At 49.1% G+C, this 16683-nt stretch overlaps 1 protein-coding gene across 14 annotated transcripts in view; it reads right to left on the reverse strand.

The window, feature by feature from the left end:
• LOC136778624 (ecdysone-induced protein 74EF-like) overlaps window positions 1-9858 on the reverse strand; it is a 172628-nt gene extending 162770 nt beyond the window's left edge. For 5 of the 14 annotated variants that reach the window (XM_066735632.1, XM_066735631.1, XM_066735629.1 and 2 more), the window contains exons 1-2: window positions 8849-9855; window positions 6-802 (exon numbers count right to left, since the gene is read on the reverse strand). The gene's annotated coding sequence lies outside the window, so the exon portion shown is untranslated. Of the gene's footprint in view, window positions 1-5; window positions 803-8848 lie in introns of all 14 variants that reach the window. The other 9 variants (XM_066735638.1, XM_066735634.1, XM_066735633.1 and 6 more) reach the window with 5 other exon arrangements.
• Between the last annotated feature and the right edge of the window lie 6825 nt (window positions 9859-16683).

Consider the following 16683-nt stretch of genomic DNA (forward strand, 5'->3'; position numbering starts at 1 on the left):
ACTACCTTTCTCAGCGTCCTCCTCCCGATGTTGCTCCAGAGCTCAGGCGTAGCGATCAGGCGTAGTTGGCAAAGCTTTTTCAAGGCTCGAAGCTAAACGTTGATCGATTTTGCTTTCTCTCTCTCTCTTTCTAGCTCTATATCTCTATCTCTCTCCCGCTCTGTACAGGCTTTGACGTGATTTGATTTTTATAGGCTGAGGTGGCTGGTGGCGTCCTTCAAGCTGATTCAAGCTGTTTGCAATGGCGAAGATGTTAGGAGTATAGGAAGAGGCGTATATAGACAGTGGAGAGGGGGGGGGGGGAATGCTGTAGGGCAGTAGATAGGATAGTTTCGGACCTTGCGAGTAACTGGAGCGTGGATGAGAAGACGTTTCTCGGTAATGTGCAAGCGAGTACAGCGAGAGGGAAGTGTTGGCGCGAGGCACGGGTGTTTGGGTTTGTGCGAGGGTAGGTGTGTGTGTATGCGAGTGTTTTTCCGGGGAGGGAACGGTGAAGTACTGTGCGAGGGGGGAGGGGAAGAAAGAAAGGTTAGGATAATCAAGAAATAAGCATGAGAACGGAGTGGACTGGTAAGCCGAGGAGGGGTTGTGTGTAGGGTCAGGGGGCAGAGCGTCAAAGGCGAGGGACAAAGGTCGGTCCGATCGGGCCGGGTCGGGCTGGACAAGGTAAGGGGTGAGGTGAGGTGAGAGGGGGAGGGGGTTGCAATTTAGCGAGTGACGTTGCGCTTCCGTTCCTCGGATTCACGTCATTTATTCGTCGCTCCACTGGCTCCTCCCGCGGCCCAAATCAGCTTCTGCTGTTCTGCAAACATACCAAAAGCGAAAACTCGCGTTACTGCGGATGCAAAGGCTGCCGGATGATTCTTCTTCCTCCTCTTCTTCTATCGGGGGATAAGAGGGTTCGAAGAAAGAGGTGGTGGTAGGGTGGGGGCGGGGGAATTTTCTAGAAAAGGTTAAAAAAAGCCGTAATAAGGCTCAAAAGCGTATAGGCTTAAAGCGCACTGGACTACCCAATTGCAAGCACGCCAAGCATCGAGTAGTCTTAAAAATAATCACAACATGCCGCCAGTGCGTTATACGCTTCATCTCTCATCGAATTTTAGAATTAACTTTTCTCAAATCCCATTCTCCAAGCGACCTCGCTTTGTCCAGAAAAAGAAACCAGAAGGAAAAAATAGAGAAACAAACACACATACAGACTGCGATGAAATCTATATATATATATATATATATATATATATATATATATATATATACGCTACTCACCTCAGGACTTAACAAACGCGAAAGGCAAGCGTTAATTTAATACGTTCGTGTTGGACCAAGTTGGCCGGTGTGCACGCTAGCTCATAAGGGAGGGCAAGTTTACAGGCAAATATTAATTCTGCCATCGATACGGAGCCAGGAAGACGTAATTTCTCCCTGGGTCTTGCTTGCGTCGCCCGAGGAGGAGGAGGAGGGGGAGGAGAAGCACCGTTTATACCTCAAGGATTTCGATCGAGCTGAGCTGATGAATAGGGGAAGGGAGCTGTAAAAAGTAGCTTTTCCGTCACATACGCGTGTGTATGTGTGCTCTGAGCTAGAGAGAGAAGTGAAAAGAAGTCGAGTTACAATTTTCCTCGACTCGCCAAGTTTAAGCCGATTTGGAAAAACACGAGTTATGGCTCTTACCACTTCACTCTCTTCCTTCCCCCCTCTCACCACCCCCACAGCCCTCTTCGCCATCCCTCAACACCTGTCCAAAACATATTTATTTACAGGTATAAGCGCTCCGCGCGAGCTGAACAACGCAGAAACGCGCGCAGGCAGCAAATTACGAGAGTGCGTTCTCCTATCGAGTTGCCGTTCCACCAGACGGCGGGCGAATTTACTATATATATTTCATGGCGCTTTTCGGCGACGTCGCACGATGGCAGAGAAATTGAGCGTTAAATGCGCCGGGCTCCCAGCGCGCAACCTAAACAAAGAAGAAAAATTGCACCGAATATCCGTGGCTGGTGGTCAAAATAGCTTTCACTTCGGCGAGAATGGCGGCAATTTGCTGCAATAATGAAAAACAATGGTCTATCGAGTCTATGCTTGTGAGGCAAGGAGAGGAAGGGGGGGGGTGAAGAGAAACAGTTGTAGACAGAAAGTAGGGAGAGAGAGAAATGGATAGGTTTATTTTCCGTGTATATGATATTAATCGTAAGAGGGTTACGAGATGATGGTTTGAGAGAGTTATATATATATATATATATATATATATATATAAAGGAGAAGAGGAGTAGAGGGGGGGGGGGGGAGGGAGGAGGGGTCGATTAACGTATCTCGTGATTTGCGTGCTGATGGTGAGGCTCGTTCCAATCGATAAACGTGCACGAATGCGGCTTCGTTCAGTTCTTTGACGGGACTACTAGCGCAGAAAAGAGGGCCGAGCGAATCAATATCTCGCAGAGGGAGACATTCCTTGTATGCTTCGTCCTATCCTTCCTCCTCGAAGGCCACCGATCCTGGCCCACAGTCCGTGTGCTACGTTCTGCCATTCAAAGACCTCATTGTTTTCCCCGTCACCTTTCATCTCTCTCTCTCTCTCTCTCTCTCTCTCTCTCTCTCTCTCTCTCTCCCGCAGGCCAGGATTTGGCATTCCAGACGGACTGCCGAGAGATTTCTACATATAGCGAACGCGGCGTGTTAGAGGAACCGAGAGCACGCAACCAGAGAGAGAGAGAGAGAGACACACACACGTGTCGTACTCTAAATTATACAGATCCTTCGGTAGCTACACACGGCTCGTCCTGAACTAATCACGAGCTTCATCCGTAATTGCGACTCGCGTTGCTAATTCGAATACGCCATTGATTTCAATTATAGGAAACCTAGGCTAAATCACACAGCTACCGTGACACTCGGTGACGCCACGAAATAGTTTCGCATAATTTAAACGCGATAGCGAGCGACGAACCTTCGTTAATAAATCTATATATTCTGCTGGCTGCTGGCTAATGCGCTTTTTCTCCATGTATATATGCATATATTATATACACTCTCTCATTTCAATTCCCTCCGTTCCTCCTCCGGTTCTATCTTTATCTCTGCTCGCCTGCCCTATTCGCCTGCTGCTGCGCTTCTCGCTCGCTGCTCGCCTATTTATAGCTTTGCAAAGTTAATGTAATTATTATACGGTAAAGCACATAACGTGTCAATGACGACGATAATCGCGCTCGCTCGTCAGCGCTGATGCGAGCCGTGCTTTCTCGTCTACTACGTCACGCAGAAGGGAAAAAATTGATTTTTCGCCTTTCCAATAGACCACTCCTGATTATACAGTCACCGCGCTGAAACGTTATCCTCGATAGATACGTGAATGTTGAGCTTTGACGATTGGCTCTTTTTCCCATGCTCCTCCGCGACCGCGGGATGGGATTAAAAAGAGAGAAGGAGAGAGAAATAAAAGTACGAGGAATGAAATTAATGGATCGAAACAATGAGAACGAGCGCGGTCGGCTTAAGGGCTGCGAGAACTCTAATGGAATTAGGACCGATTAAATTAGCTAAAAGGATTTTCGGCATGCACCCGTTCCGCAAGAAAATTCATTTTCGATATTAATAGGGGGCTTTCTTTACGTTTCGTATAAAAAAACGCCAGTCCTTCGATACACGCGCACGCGTTCGCGCTTCCTATTAAATTGATTCTCGTCCAATTAGTCGGAGTGCAGAATTTACGAATTTTTACCCTTGTCCGCCGCTACTTGCCTCTATAGACGCATATTTATTATAAAAAGCTATGCTGTGTCGTTGCTACGGCGGAATGCAGCCAGCACCACCATCGCTATACGTATATGTATATATAGTGTAGTACACTACTCTTCTCCGACTTTTCTCTTTGCGGCCTGGCTAGGAGTTGACGCGGGCTATACACCTCCTTATAAGGCTCCCTTCTAATTTTGAGCCCATACAATGGGTATATTTCTTTGGGCCAAAACGCGTCCCGGCAATATCTTACTCGAGGGACAGACCGGGGATCGTAAAGAACGAAAACAAAAATAAACTCGAAATTTTCTCGCTCTAATATTCTCTCTATATACGTGCACGATCGTGTACCGTTCAAATATTTATCGTATACCATTGTACCGATCGTTTGACGAATAATTATCGATCAGAGTTTATTTCTGTGTTTGGGGAGAGTATGGGAGGAAAAAATTATGAAAATTTGCAGCAAACCGTTTCTATACGAGAAGAGTTTAACGTTGAAACACACCGAGGTTCTCTTTAAAGTCATAAATTTTTCTCGGCGAGACCCGAAAAGGAAAAAGAATGAAGATAGGGTTGGTATAAAGAGGGAGGGAGAAGAGGAGAATCAGGGGAGGACGTCATCGAATTGAGCGTCGCGATTGTGGCTGGCAGATTCGTCCGTCCGCACAAATTATTCATTCTTCGCTCATTGTCCGTTGGTCGTGTCAGCGCAAAACGGAATGGACGGACGTACGGTGGAATTTTTGCGAGTGGAAAAAAAGTTTTTCCCAGCTAGCTGCTGTCCCCCAGGAAACGGAGGAGGAATACCCGCCGCCGCCGCCGCCGTCGCCGCCCGTCTCCTCGTACAAGAAGAACAATATGGGAACGGTGCGGCGGCGGAAGTTGCGAAAGGCCCGAGGAGGAGCGGAGCTTATCGATCCGTACCAGAAGTGTCGTTGTCCAGCATTTTCCCTGCATACAACTATCATCCTCGCTCCGCCGGCTGCTGCGAGGCAGAAGCGAAATGCACCGGCCGAGTTTTCATCGCCAGACGTCTCGAAACGCGCGTTTCTACATTTGCACCAGCACAGCCAGCGTTACTCGAGCGCGTCTCACTCGACAACTATACTACCTATTAGCAGTTATCCGAGCAGACAGTAAAACAACCGTGCAATTACCAAACTAACTGTACCCAGGCCAAATCGGATTATCTTGGCGAAATACCTGAACGCGCGCGCTCGCTCGCTTTAAGAGGTCCCACGTAAACCCAAGCTTATATATATATATATATATATTTCTTTGCGAACACCAGCAGTTTCCAATCGTTCCCTCCGAGATCCTCCGCGGTGCGCATTCCTCGTTATTAATCAGGTCAGCGACCTCCCACACTATTTCTCCCCCGGTATATACAAAGAGCGAAGCGCGTTTTCAGTTTCATCCTGACGCTCGATAGAAAGATCTTTATCATTTCCGATAACGCGACGTCGAGAGGGATTGATAGAGGCCAATGAGCCGTTGAATGGGGAGGAAGAGAGTGGTGGGGGGTGAGATGGATGAAAAAAGAATAAAGGGGGACACCTGATCCGAAGAGAGCGTGTCGTAGAAACGCGCGCGCGGAGAGAGGAGAGGAGAGACCGAGAGCGGAGACGGACTTGGCTGCTTGATGTATCGGTCTGAGCGCGCGGAGAAATATTTGTAGGTTACGTTGTCGGGTCAACGCCATCGGCTCCCTCGCGGTAGCAGCCTGTCACGGAACTAAAATTAAAACCAGGCACACCCAGTCACCCACGCGTGAGCTCGCTAACTCACTCGCTCCCTCTCGCAACGCGTTATGCTATATACGCTGGGATCGACCTTAAGACGGCGCTTCCAACGAGCTTTAATTCTCGGATAAATGCTGCAACTTTCCTCCTTCTCTCTCTCTCTCTCTCTCTCTCTCACACACACACACGCTTTGCGTTGTAGCATGCATATATATATATATATAGTTATCACGTGGAATTCCGGTCATAAATCGCGTGTCTTTCCGATCCTCTCCGGCCCGACCGAACACAACGAGCAGCGGAATGACGCAACTGGTGATGGACTCTAGCGGCCAGCATCGACAAAAGATTGTGCCAGAAACACGCCGCTAGGAAATTCAGGTCGTACGTCCTTTTCTAGTTTTATCGATCTTCCTAGCTGCTACCACCGATAAGTTCTCGTTGGCTGCACTAAAGTTATATAGCCGGCTGGACGAAGCGAATGGATGGAAGCGAAAATATCGAGATTTACTCTTTTAGTCGGGAAACATTTTTCCCTCATTGAAATACGTTCAAAGTACCAAATCCTCAGGCTCATCTTTAATTCATCGTAATTCGGCTTTTATATCCTACATAAAGATTACCGTAGCTCTGGCTCGTTTTTCAATAACTAAATATCCTGTCGTATCGGATGAGTGTATATATAGTATATATACAGCCGTTGTGCATTCCGTCGCGGTAATTAAACAATTGCCACATGTTCGATATCGAGCGATAATAATATCTCGAAGCTTCGGATATGGAAATGGTGGTTGTTGTTGTTGTTCTTGTATAAGGTTATCGGAATTGTGCGTGTGTGTGTGTGTGTGTGTGTGTTGGAATTTTTGGGAAGAGTACTCTGTAGTCTTTTCACAAGTGCTTAGAAGAAAAAGTATATTCCCTCTCTTTCTCCTACACACACACACACACACATTCAGTCATCGACTCCCCGTAATACACGCCGCATCTTGCCACTTCGTGGAAATGACGAGAATTTCGCTTGAATTTCCTGCCATTTAGACTTGGGGGCTATTAAGGATCCGTATATTACTTCCTATGCATCGCGCGTATATGTAGCGATGCCGCTTCTTAATGAACGTGTCCTTGTCCACTAAATTCGCCTCTGAATATTTTATTCTCGGTATACACGTTGAAGCACGCCTGCTAATTTTCCCTCCGTCCTGCGATAGTAATTTTTAACTGGACATTTCTCATTATTAGACGATGATTCGTCCAACTCTTTCATCGCTTTAATACCGAAATAGAGGATCCAGCGTACATATACACATATACATGTGTATAGTCTATATACCACCACCTCTTTATGACGCTAGAGCTTTTGTTCTTTTTTTTTCCCTTTTAACGACCAATTACCGAATCTCGTTGCGCGTTTGTCCGTGAGCGTTCCGACGTTGGTGAAAAAAAAAAGAGAGAAGAAAAAAAAAAGAAACGCGAGGACGCGGAGAGAGCGTGTGTTAGTCGCGTGAAAACCAAGAGAGACGAATGGGTTAAAAAAAGAAGCTACGTAAAAAAACATGAACTTAAGTCTAGGCAAGCTGAAAGACGTAGAAGTCGTAGTGTCGGCGTGAGACACGCCCATGGAGGTACTGTAATTCGATGCGTTTAAACGTATGTAGAGTGTGGGTGGGTGGATGCCTGATTCGAATGTGTGCGTATACGCGCGCGCTCTCCTGCGTGTGTATGTAAGAAGGGATAGATGTAAAGAGAGGGAAGGAGGGGATTGGGGGGAGCAAGTGACGCGCCCGATACATTTACGCCAACTTTAATTCGCCCTATTTGCAAGGAGAAAATTATCTAGCCATTTCGCCTCGTATAAACACATTACTCCTTAATGAATCCTTATAAAAGCTCCAACTTATCAGGGACCAAATCCGTGTAGATGGTATCGGTACAGCGATTCCCTGAAATTCTCATTTCCCGGCGAGCGTAGTCGTCGTTCTGAATTTTCCACGCTCTTATTATCGACCTGATCCAGAAGCGCTACCGAACGCATCCCGTTCATCCTAATTTCAGCGGGATGCTCTGCATGTTCCGAAACGGGATTAAAGCACCTAGACCGGTAGACGCGAACGTTTGTCCACGGCACGTGACCGCGCATAATTTTTCGTCCAAAGGCACGCCAGTATTTACGAGCCAGAGTAATGTACGAGCAATTTCAATTAATGCCAGCTGAATGAACCACGTGGTATTCCCATACGACGTGCGCGCGCTATAGTATACGTGTGTCTATGCGTGTGTGTCTACGTACGAATACTCGACGGTGTTCATTATTATTGCAGCAACTGGGCTTTGGTAATCTCCATGGACGCTGCGGAGCGAACGATTACATAACTGATAAGAAAATAATACATTCCCAAAGTGCACGGCGTGTGTATGTGTGTATATATAATATACGGACTGGAATTGGGTCATTAAAGCGCAGTCCGTGGACTTTAATTGAAATTTTCCGTGACAAAATTCTCTCGCTGCTTCGATCGTGTGACTCTCGTGGAAAAGATCGCGAGAGTAAGAGGAGCTAGCTGGTGGTTTGTGAGTGAAGGAGGGGGAGGGGGGGGGGGGAGAGAGGAAATAAGGCGGAGAAAATAGGCTGCTGGTTATAATACGGCTCGGTCGCGTCCGTCCCTTATCAGCAGACGATAGCGATCGCTATTTATCGTCGTCGCGCTCGGCGAAGAGCGAGCGACGAACGAGCAGCAGCACCGTTTAATAGCGTTTAGCCGATTCAGGGCGAATTCCTGGTGGGGATAGGAAACGGAGGCAGTATGACGGGTGATAAACGGCTGTCGCGTATCCGACGGACAAAAGGAGCGGGTAAGAACGTAGCGAGGAAGATCCCTGAGCATCGGCAGTGCTCGCTCCGGCAAGAATGCAGGAAATTTTACGTATCCCGTGGCGAGAAACGCATTTACCGAGCGCGAGGCTGACGTCATCCGGTCGACATCGTAAAACCGTGTGTAGGCACGCCGTGGTGTACGGGGAGCGGGAGAGAGAGAGAGAGAGAGACGGTGATACGGAGGTGGAGGAGGGGGTAAGGAGAAAGAGAAACCGTGGAGAGAAAGAGGCGAGGAGGAGGGAACGATGAAACACACTCTCACACTCGCACTCACACTTGCACACACACACACACACGCACTCTAGTTTCTCGCAAATGCGCAAGAGCAGCACGCGCGAAATTGCCTCGTGCGTGCACAAGCGATACTCTTGTTCTCGCATGCTTCTCGCACGGAAAAATTCGCTAACGACTCGTTGGAAGGGAAACGAGCAGAATGGAGAATGGAGATTAGGAAACGGGCGATATATAAGAAGCAGTATTAAAGTTTCTTTGGTTTTACCTTGAGCCAAAACACGCGGAGGGATAAGCCACGATCTCGCCGTGATGTCGGTCAGCGCGGCAGGTTAAGATCCGCGGTGGATTCTGCTTTAAAGGTTCCAACAGGATTCCGTGGCACCGATTCTCAGGGTAACAACGTCGATGGATCTTTCACACGTCCTTGCAACGCTAAGGACGATCCAGCAGTCTGGCCACTAGCGTATGACATGCGATCTCACTCGGAAACTTTTCGCTTCTTTCCTGTATCGATGAACGATTATAGCTTTCCTTTCTCTCTCTCTCTTTGTGTATATATATATATATATATATATATATATCCCTCTCTCGCTCGCTCTCACTTGTTTCTCTTCTGCTACGGCTCCCTGACTATATTCACAGCACGTAAATATTGTTCACTGCCGGCTCGTCGCAACTTGCTGCTGCTGCTGCTGCTCCTGCTGCACTGCTGTTCCGAATACTGTCGGACTCGAGGACATATCTCCCTCGCTCTCTTGTTTTTTCGCTCCCTTCTCTCTCTCTCTCTCTCTCTGTCTCTCTCGCTCCCGTTGTCCTCTCCCTATCACTCTCACTGCTGGCCGTACCCAGTCGGATCACTATCGCCGCTTCGACGAAAAATCACGCGCGTTTCGGCTACTACGACTACAAGAGCGACGACGAGAAACTCGAGCGGTTCCGACGACTGCGTATGAGGATGACGGTATTGGCAAAGGCGACAACAGCGACGGCGACGGGTGGCAGTGGCGGCGGCTGCGGCGAGTGGAGGTGGAGACGGCGGCGGCGGCGGCGGCGGCGGTGGCGGCGGTGGTGGTGGTGGCAGCGGTGGAGGTGGCGACGATTGGCGTAGGCGGCGGCAATGGCGACGTCGAGAACCGGCTTGACGAAGGAGCAAATATATGCAGCTGACGGAAGCCTCGATGCGATTGAGAGAGGGTGAAAAGGTAGGTGAGTAATGCTGGTTAGGCGACGGGATTGCGACTGCTTGCTCGCTGGCTGCTGCTGCGCTCGGCTCGGTAGCGGGGGCCTGGCACGACAGCGACTGCCCGACGTCGGCAGCTCCCCTCTACGCCGCTTCGCCCCGAAACCTTCCTCTACCCCCTCCACCGCCCCGTCTCCCCTTCCAACCTGCCCTCTCCTTGCCCCCCTCGGTCCCCTAGCCCTGCCGAGCTTCCCCGCATCTCCCCCCTACCCACCCCTCCCCTAAACTTCCCCTATCCCCGCAACACGCTATACCCAACCGACTGCACCTCCCACTACATCTCCCATCTCCAGTCTCGCTCACCAATACACAGAGCTATCGAACCCTGTCCCTCCTGCACGGAGCCCTGGCAACCGATCCTCGACCGTGAGCCTCGCTACAAACGCACGGACGAGTCTTCCCTGTCCTCCTTTGTAACGTGGGTGAGCGCTACCAATACCATCGAGGGTACTAGTCTCTCCGTCCTTGTCATGCGCGCGTCCGAGCGACGGTGACGCTCCATCCGCATTGCCGGTTCTCCTCGTGTCGGTGTGAGCGCATATAGCCCCGTCTCTACCACATTCGAGACTCTCCCCTCGACTGCTACCAATACAGACTCGCTCCTACGACCAAGTTGCCTCTCTCTCTCTCTCTCCAACTCTGTCTCCGTCCTCGTTGGACCAGCGGATCTTCCCTAATACATCCCCCCTCCCTCTTACTCGCACCGTCGCGATGAGTCAAGTACGCGAATGCGAGTTTCCTACCACATCGATTCCGGTATCCCTGTTCAACACGGTTATCTAGATGGGAAGTGGATCCTCGTCGCTCTTCTGGGAGCGGCGAGCGTCCTTGTCGCTTCCCCTCCCCCGCTTGAGGCCAGTAAGTGGGGAGGATCTAGACGAGCTCCCCCCTTACTACGGCCATGCGGCCGTGCCACGTCGTCGCCGAGCCGACGACAAGGCACCAGTCGGAAATCCCCTCCTGGCTCGATATGAAAGTCCGTGCGCGCACGCGCACAAATCCCCACCAGCAGGTCGTTCTTGCCGCCGCCGTCGCCGCCGCCGCCACCGCCAACACTGATCCGCTCACTGCTTTCTACGTGCCGTGGACTCTGGACTTGTGCTAACTTGTTTCCCTGCAAACATCCCCTTCTCTCTTACCTTACCTGATTTCACCTTCCCTTACCTGCCCGTCTGTCCGGAGAACCGGCAACCGAGTAAAACTTGACCATATCGTCGCTTGCTATCAGCCTTTCAGGGGTGGCAGGACACCTTATCACGCAGCGTTTCACCGTACGTTTCACGAATAGCCGTACAGCTCGTGTATACATGTATTTGTCGAATTGTGAAAAACTAAAAAGATCGAAGCGCCGAGAGTACCATGAAAACAGCTCGCTCCTAATGATCCTGGGAAATACTCGTTTATCTCTCATACGTTTTCTTTTTCAATAGCTATATATATATATATATATAATAGATTATATCGGCGAACGAAACTGTCTCATCCAGTCACAGTGACCAGGAATGCCCAAAGTCGGGACGATGTTCGAGCCTTGTAAGATCACGGTACAACAGGGCCGAACAAAGCCTCATAATTACATTAAGTTGGAATCTCGGTCATTGCGCCAGCGCCCCTCTTGCGCGAGAAACTCTCGCCTCTTCTTGATAGCGCGACGGAAGCGGAAGGCGCCATTCCAACGTCGCTGCTTTTCGATAACTCGAAACACGTTTGCCTCGACTTTGGATAAATGCAGTTTTCATTTACAAATACGTGCATGACTCGCCAGCTTTATCTCGTCGAACGAAAGATTTTGCTCCTCGAGGGAAGCAACGGAGGCGCTCCTCGCTCGACGAAACGAGGAATCGTCGTGGCGGAAAACCATCGAGAGCGACCGTGTTGCGTCTAGCGTGGAAGAAACGATAGGTCGCGCGGCTGTAAATATCGACGAGCGAACGTGACAAAACGTGCAAATAGTGCCTTCGTGGACAGGCCGAAAGTCGGAGCGTGAGTTTGTGGTCCGACGCGAAGGCGAAACGCGTGGAGAAAGGAGACGATGATGAGCAGGGGGAGAGCTGCGGGGTAGGGGGGAAGAGCGGCAGATGGAAAAGGGAGGTTGGTGGGGGAGGGGAAGAGGGTAGTCGCCGAGGTGTGATACGAAACGTCGCTCGGGAGGGCACGTGGTAATATTTCTCATGAAGCTGAACCGAATAAATTTTTAACAAAAACTGCTGACTCACTGCATTACGCTTCTCTCTTTCCTTCTTTTCTTTACAACCGTTCCGCTGTCATCTTTTTCATCCGCGCGCGAGCACGCGGTCTCTCTCTCTCTCTCTCTCTCTCTCTCTCTCTCTCCTCTATCTCTCCACCTGCCCCGTTATGTTGCCAGAAATACTACGGGATCCACACTAAACGTGCTACGGCGTGCATGATTTATACATTTTTTAAACAAATTTATTTGTTCATTCGCGACGGAACGAAATATTGAGTAGGACGTCCCAGGAGCGCTCGGCAGAACCGGATGCTGAATGCAAAGATATTTCTTATGTATATTCGCGCGTATAGACTTCTCCCTTCGTGTCTTTCTTTTCTCGGGTCTTTTGTAAGAAACCGAAACTCTCTTCGCGCGTGCATAAAACCATCCTGACCATCGACGTCCGACTCGATTCAGCCTAACTTACTAATTTTCATTGTAAATTTACCGCGCGAGCTGTGTGTTATATCGGTCGAATTAATTATAATAGCAAATAGATCCCGGAACGATATATTCTGGTGAGAAAAATAAATTTCAATTAAGCAAGCGCGCGCGCGTCCGGCCATCACGGGGATTTTGAGCTTCCCGCGTCAAATTATCTTCCCCTCGGCTGATTTACCGGCATTTTTCTGACAAATTATACTGCAAAAATATAAATTATAACGAGTTAACGGAACAGGATGGACCGATATATGCCAGCTATAAACTCTGGTATACAATAATCGGAATACCAAAGCCAATCAATGTCTTTTGAAATATTGTTTTAGTTTACTCGACGCAAAAGCGAAGCTAACGGGTGCGTATCGAGCGTCGAGGCAGAAATGACGAAACTACGGAGGACCCTGAGAACGAAGAAAAGTAGGAGGGGGAATGAAATAAGCGTAGAACGACGAAGAAAAGCTAATGGAGCTTGAATTTAAATTTTACAAGAAAACTATAGAGAGCTCTCGAGAAATGAAAGGATGAAAAGCGAAGAGTCCGAAAGATTCAGGTTTTCGCTCGGTAGAGTCCAAATCTATTTTCGACCATGGTCAGCTGTGCGTCCACGACATTAACATAATGAAGAGTATTTGCCTCGTTTTTTCTCGAGTGTGGAACAGGGGGGAGGGGCTCTCTCTCTCTCTCTCTCTCGAAAATCATCAGTCTTTATCTCGTCACGCAATAGCTTGGTAATCTCATCGACGATGTCACGGAAGAATATGGCAAATAAGAGTGGAATATTGATGAAAGGGGAAGCGTATATACAGTGGGGTAGGACGAGGAGGGGTTGCAGGATGGACTTCGAAGGTGAGCTTGTCGAAAGAGATAGGGCGAGCATGTGCACGAGGAGGAAGAGTCGGTGAACCGGTGCAAAGACGGCAGGGTTATATAGAGGGGGAGGGGGAGGGGGGAGGGCTTGCTCCAAGAGGCAAAGGAGCGCTAACAATACAATAAGATAACGAGCTGCTCGAAGGGGCCTGCTGTTGCTGCTAGCTGCTGGTGCTGCTGCTGCTGCCAACCTGACTTAACTCAACGCGTTCTCTCCGGCAGTCGCTCTCGTAACGCTCGCCATACACGATATTTTGACCCCACGAATCGCCTAATCTGCGCGCCAAGACGCGCGGCTTATAATCCTCTGGCGATAAAATTGCTCGTCTCGTACGTGATCGCATGCCCCGTACCTCCTGAGGGACCACCCCCGCGCATCCCTGCCGCCGCTCTTCATCTTGCACTCGTCTCGGTTCTCACCTTCGAACAACTGGCTTATGCCCAAGTTTCACGCTTCGTTCTCTCTCTCTCTCTCTCTCTCTCTCTCTCCCTTCCTCTCACTCGTGGACTATATAGCCGAATCCTTCCATGCAACCCTCGCGATAATCTCTTCTCGGGCCGAGGAAAATAATTCGGCGAATTTTGCTCCCTTAAAGGCTCTGACGACAATACCAGATGGGGAGGGGTTGGAGAGGGAGGGGGGGGGGCATGGAAAAGAGCCGGTTAGCCGAGCTGAATGCGAATGTAAACTTTCGAGCATTCTCTTTTCGGTGGAATCTCATTTTTCTTTAAACGCCCCGGCACTATATTAAGCACTTTATCTTCTATGTCGTTATTTCAAGCAAACGACATTTGCCATTGCGAACACGCCGAGCCGAGAGACAAATTGATCTTACTGCAGTCACGTAGAAGCCCGTGTCGGAACAACATAAAAATGTAATTACCGCTGTCATTGGAAACGAGCGCAAGGTGAGGCTAACGGAGGGCCAGAGAGAAGTGAATAGAGGAAGGACGTGATGTTTAGCTTGGCAATGAGGCGGTTGGAGCTCGGCTCCGACAATTTCCGTAAAATAAATCTCGTTTTCCTTTGTACCACCGGTACATCCCACCCGTTTATTCCAACCACCCATATTCAACCACCTCTCTAAACACGAAAGTAATCCATTGGAAATATTGGCGAAAAGGGAAAATCAAAACCACACACCGCGGCTTCCCTCTCCATCTCCTCTCAACCGTCCCAGTCGCATTGAAGTCATTAACGATCAAGAATATTCAACGGTCAAGATTCTCTGCTTCGTCGTTTCGTTACTAGAAAATTCGACAAAAAAGGAAAAGCACCCTTGTATGGGAGAGACAACAGCAGATTTCATGCAGTTAAGCCATGGTCAATTTTTATATATCGTGTCATGATGAAAAATTATTGGGACCCTTGATAAAAAAATAATCCATTGGAAATAGTGGCTAATGAAATAGAACGCACCGATCGATTTCCCTTTCGATCACTCCAATAACAGTGTCAATATTTCCGAATTATCCATGATCGTTATTATTAAGCACCATGATACCATTTGCTTCGTTCTTTCGTAGATCGATAGATCCTGACGAGGGAGAAAAACAAGGCTGCAGGAGGACCACTAATAGCAATAAGCTTCCAGTTATCCCAGTGAAATTTTCTATGGCGTGTCGATAGAGCGTCGAGATCTACCATGGCAAAAGATGACTCGAAGTTGCTCGGAGAAAATCGAAGGATCGAGAAACGAAATTTCATTTGGTTGGATGATAATGGGTAGAGTGGTGGAAGATGCCGTATCCGTGGACGTTTCTAACGCTAGCAACGGTGGCATCTAACGAGATCAGCGCCACAGCGGCCGCTGCACGTGGGGAGAATAAATTTCAACGGAGAAGCTTTGTCACCCGCTATCATCGGACTCCAAATTACAGCTAGGAGGGACAGTCACCGTGCTCTCCCTCTGCTCTCAGTCCCCTACGTTGGCAAACACTCGCACGGCCGGGCTGCTTTTCATCGGCTTTTTATCTACCACCTCTCGTCGTCTATCGAATTCACGAGAATTTCCGTGCAACGATAATTTAGCGCAACAATGAATTTGTAATTTTCCGCGAAAGTCTCTCGTGCGTATATATATATATATATGAGAGATGGGAAAGGCGTAGGCGATCCTCGAGGAAATCAGCGTTGATCGGAGAGGTGTTGGAGGGCTAAGGGTGCAGGAGGGCTAGAGTTAGGAGTGAGGAGGGAGGAGGGAGGGGGGGGGGGGATTGCAGCGGCTCCGTGTGGACGCGTCGCAAGGCGACTCGACGGTCGACGCTAGCTCGCTGCTTCGTTCGTAGGTTCGATCGATCGTAATTTCCGTCAGTGACTCACGAAAGAAGAGGGAGCTACACACGTACACGGTGCGTGCGTGGAGAAGAACGAGGGTGTATCAGGGGCTGACTAATCGCGAGCTAAACTACCGACAACCCCTACAAGATTCTTAGAATCGTCACCGCGGCTTCGAGATCCCTACTTCGCCCTCGTTTTATCCATATCCATCCTTCCAAAGCCAACACTTGGAACCCATAACTGGATTACTGCATTATTCCCTTACCGGATACTCGGAAATAACCGAGCGGTACTATATTTTTGCAAATAACCGTGCCTTACGCATAATGAACAGCTGCGGAGAAAGATCGTTACTCGGTTTCGCAGCGTCTATGTATATATGCCTATGGTATATAATATCTACGCCAGGCGATAGGGATTCCTTTTTACGAGGAAACACGTGGGATAATAGGATGTTTGGATATCGGTAGCGGGACGCGGCCTTGCGCTTTTACATCGGTACATTGGCTCGGGTGACAAATGGATTGAATAAGGTAGCAGGGCAGCAGACTAAGAAAGGATCAGGCTGTACGGGAAATCAATGCGCAATAAGGTTAGGTGCACGCGGTTGGTTGGCGCGTATCCAGATGCGTTTACCGATAGGGGCAGCAAAAATACAGCTGCTTTTCATTTTGCAATAAACAATGTAGGAAGCGTAACGTTCCTCCGCTTGATATTGGCCTTTGCGCTTATATACAAGTCCGCCAAACGCGGAGCGTTGTTCTACCAGAATGTTCTCGCGTTCGCTTCGAGAGCAACGATATGCAGGTTATTCGCGCCCCCTGGGAAATGTTGCGCGTGAAAACTGGGAGGTGAGAACCCCGCGCAACTATACCGCTCCGGCTGTGCTCTCCGTTCGCGTCAGACTCGAAGCTGCGCTGACCATATAACGTATACACGGCATAGTGCATAGTCTGGTGTATGTATTTTTTGCACGAGAAGAAAGAGAAATCGAAAAGTAGGCAGGTTGAAAAATGCCGTTACTTTTGCGAGTTCCGCTCT

The sequence above is a fragment of the Prorops nasuta genome, unplaced genomic scaffold (assembly GCF_024137725.1).
Source record: "Prorops nasuta isolate Cenicafe-Biocafe unplaced genomic scaffold, Cenicafe_Pnas_1.2 PNAS00014, whole genome shotgun sequence".
In the NCBI taxonomy this organism is placed as follows: Eukaryota; Metazoa; Arthropoda; class Insecta; order Hymenoptera; family Bethylidae; genus Prorops; species Prorops nasuta.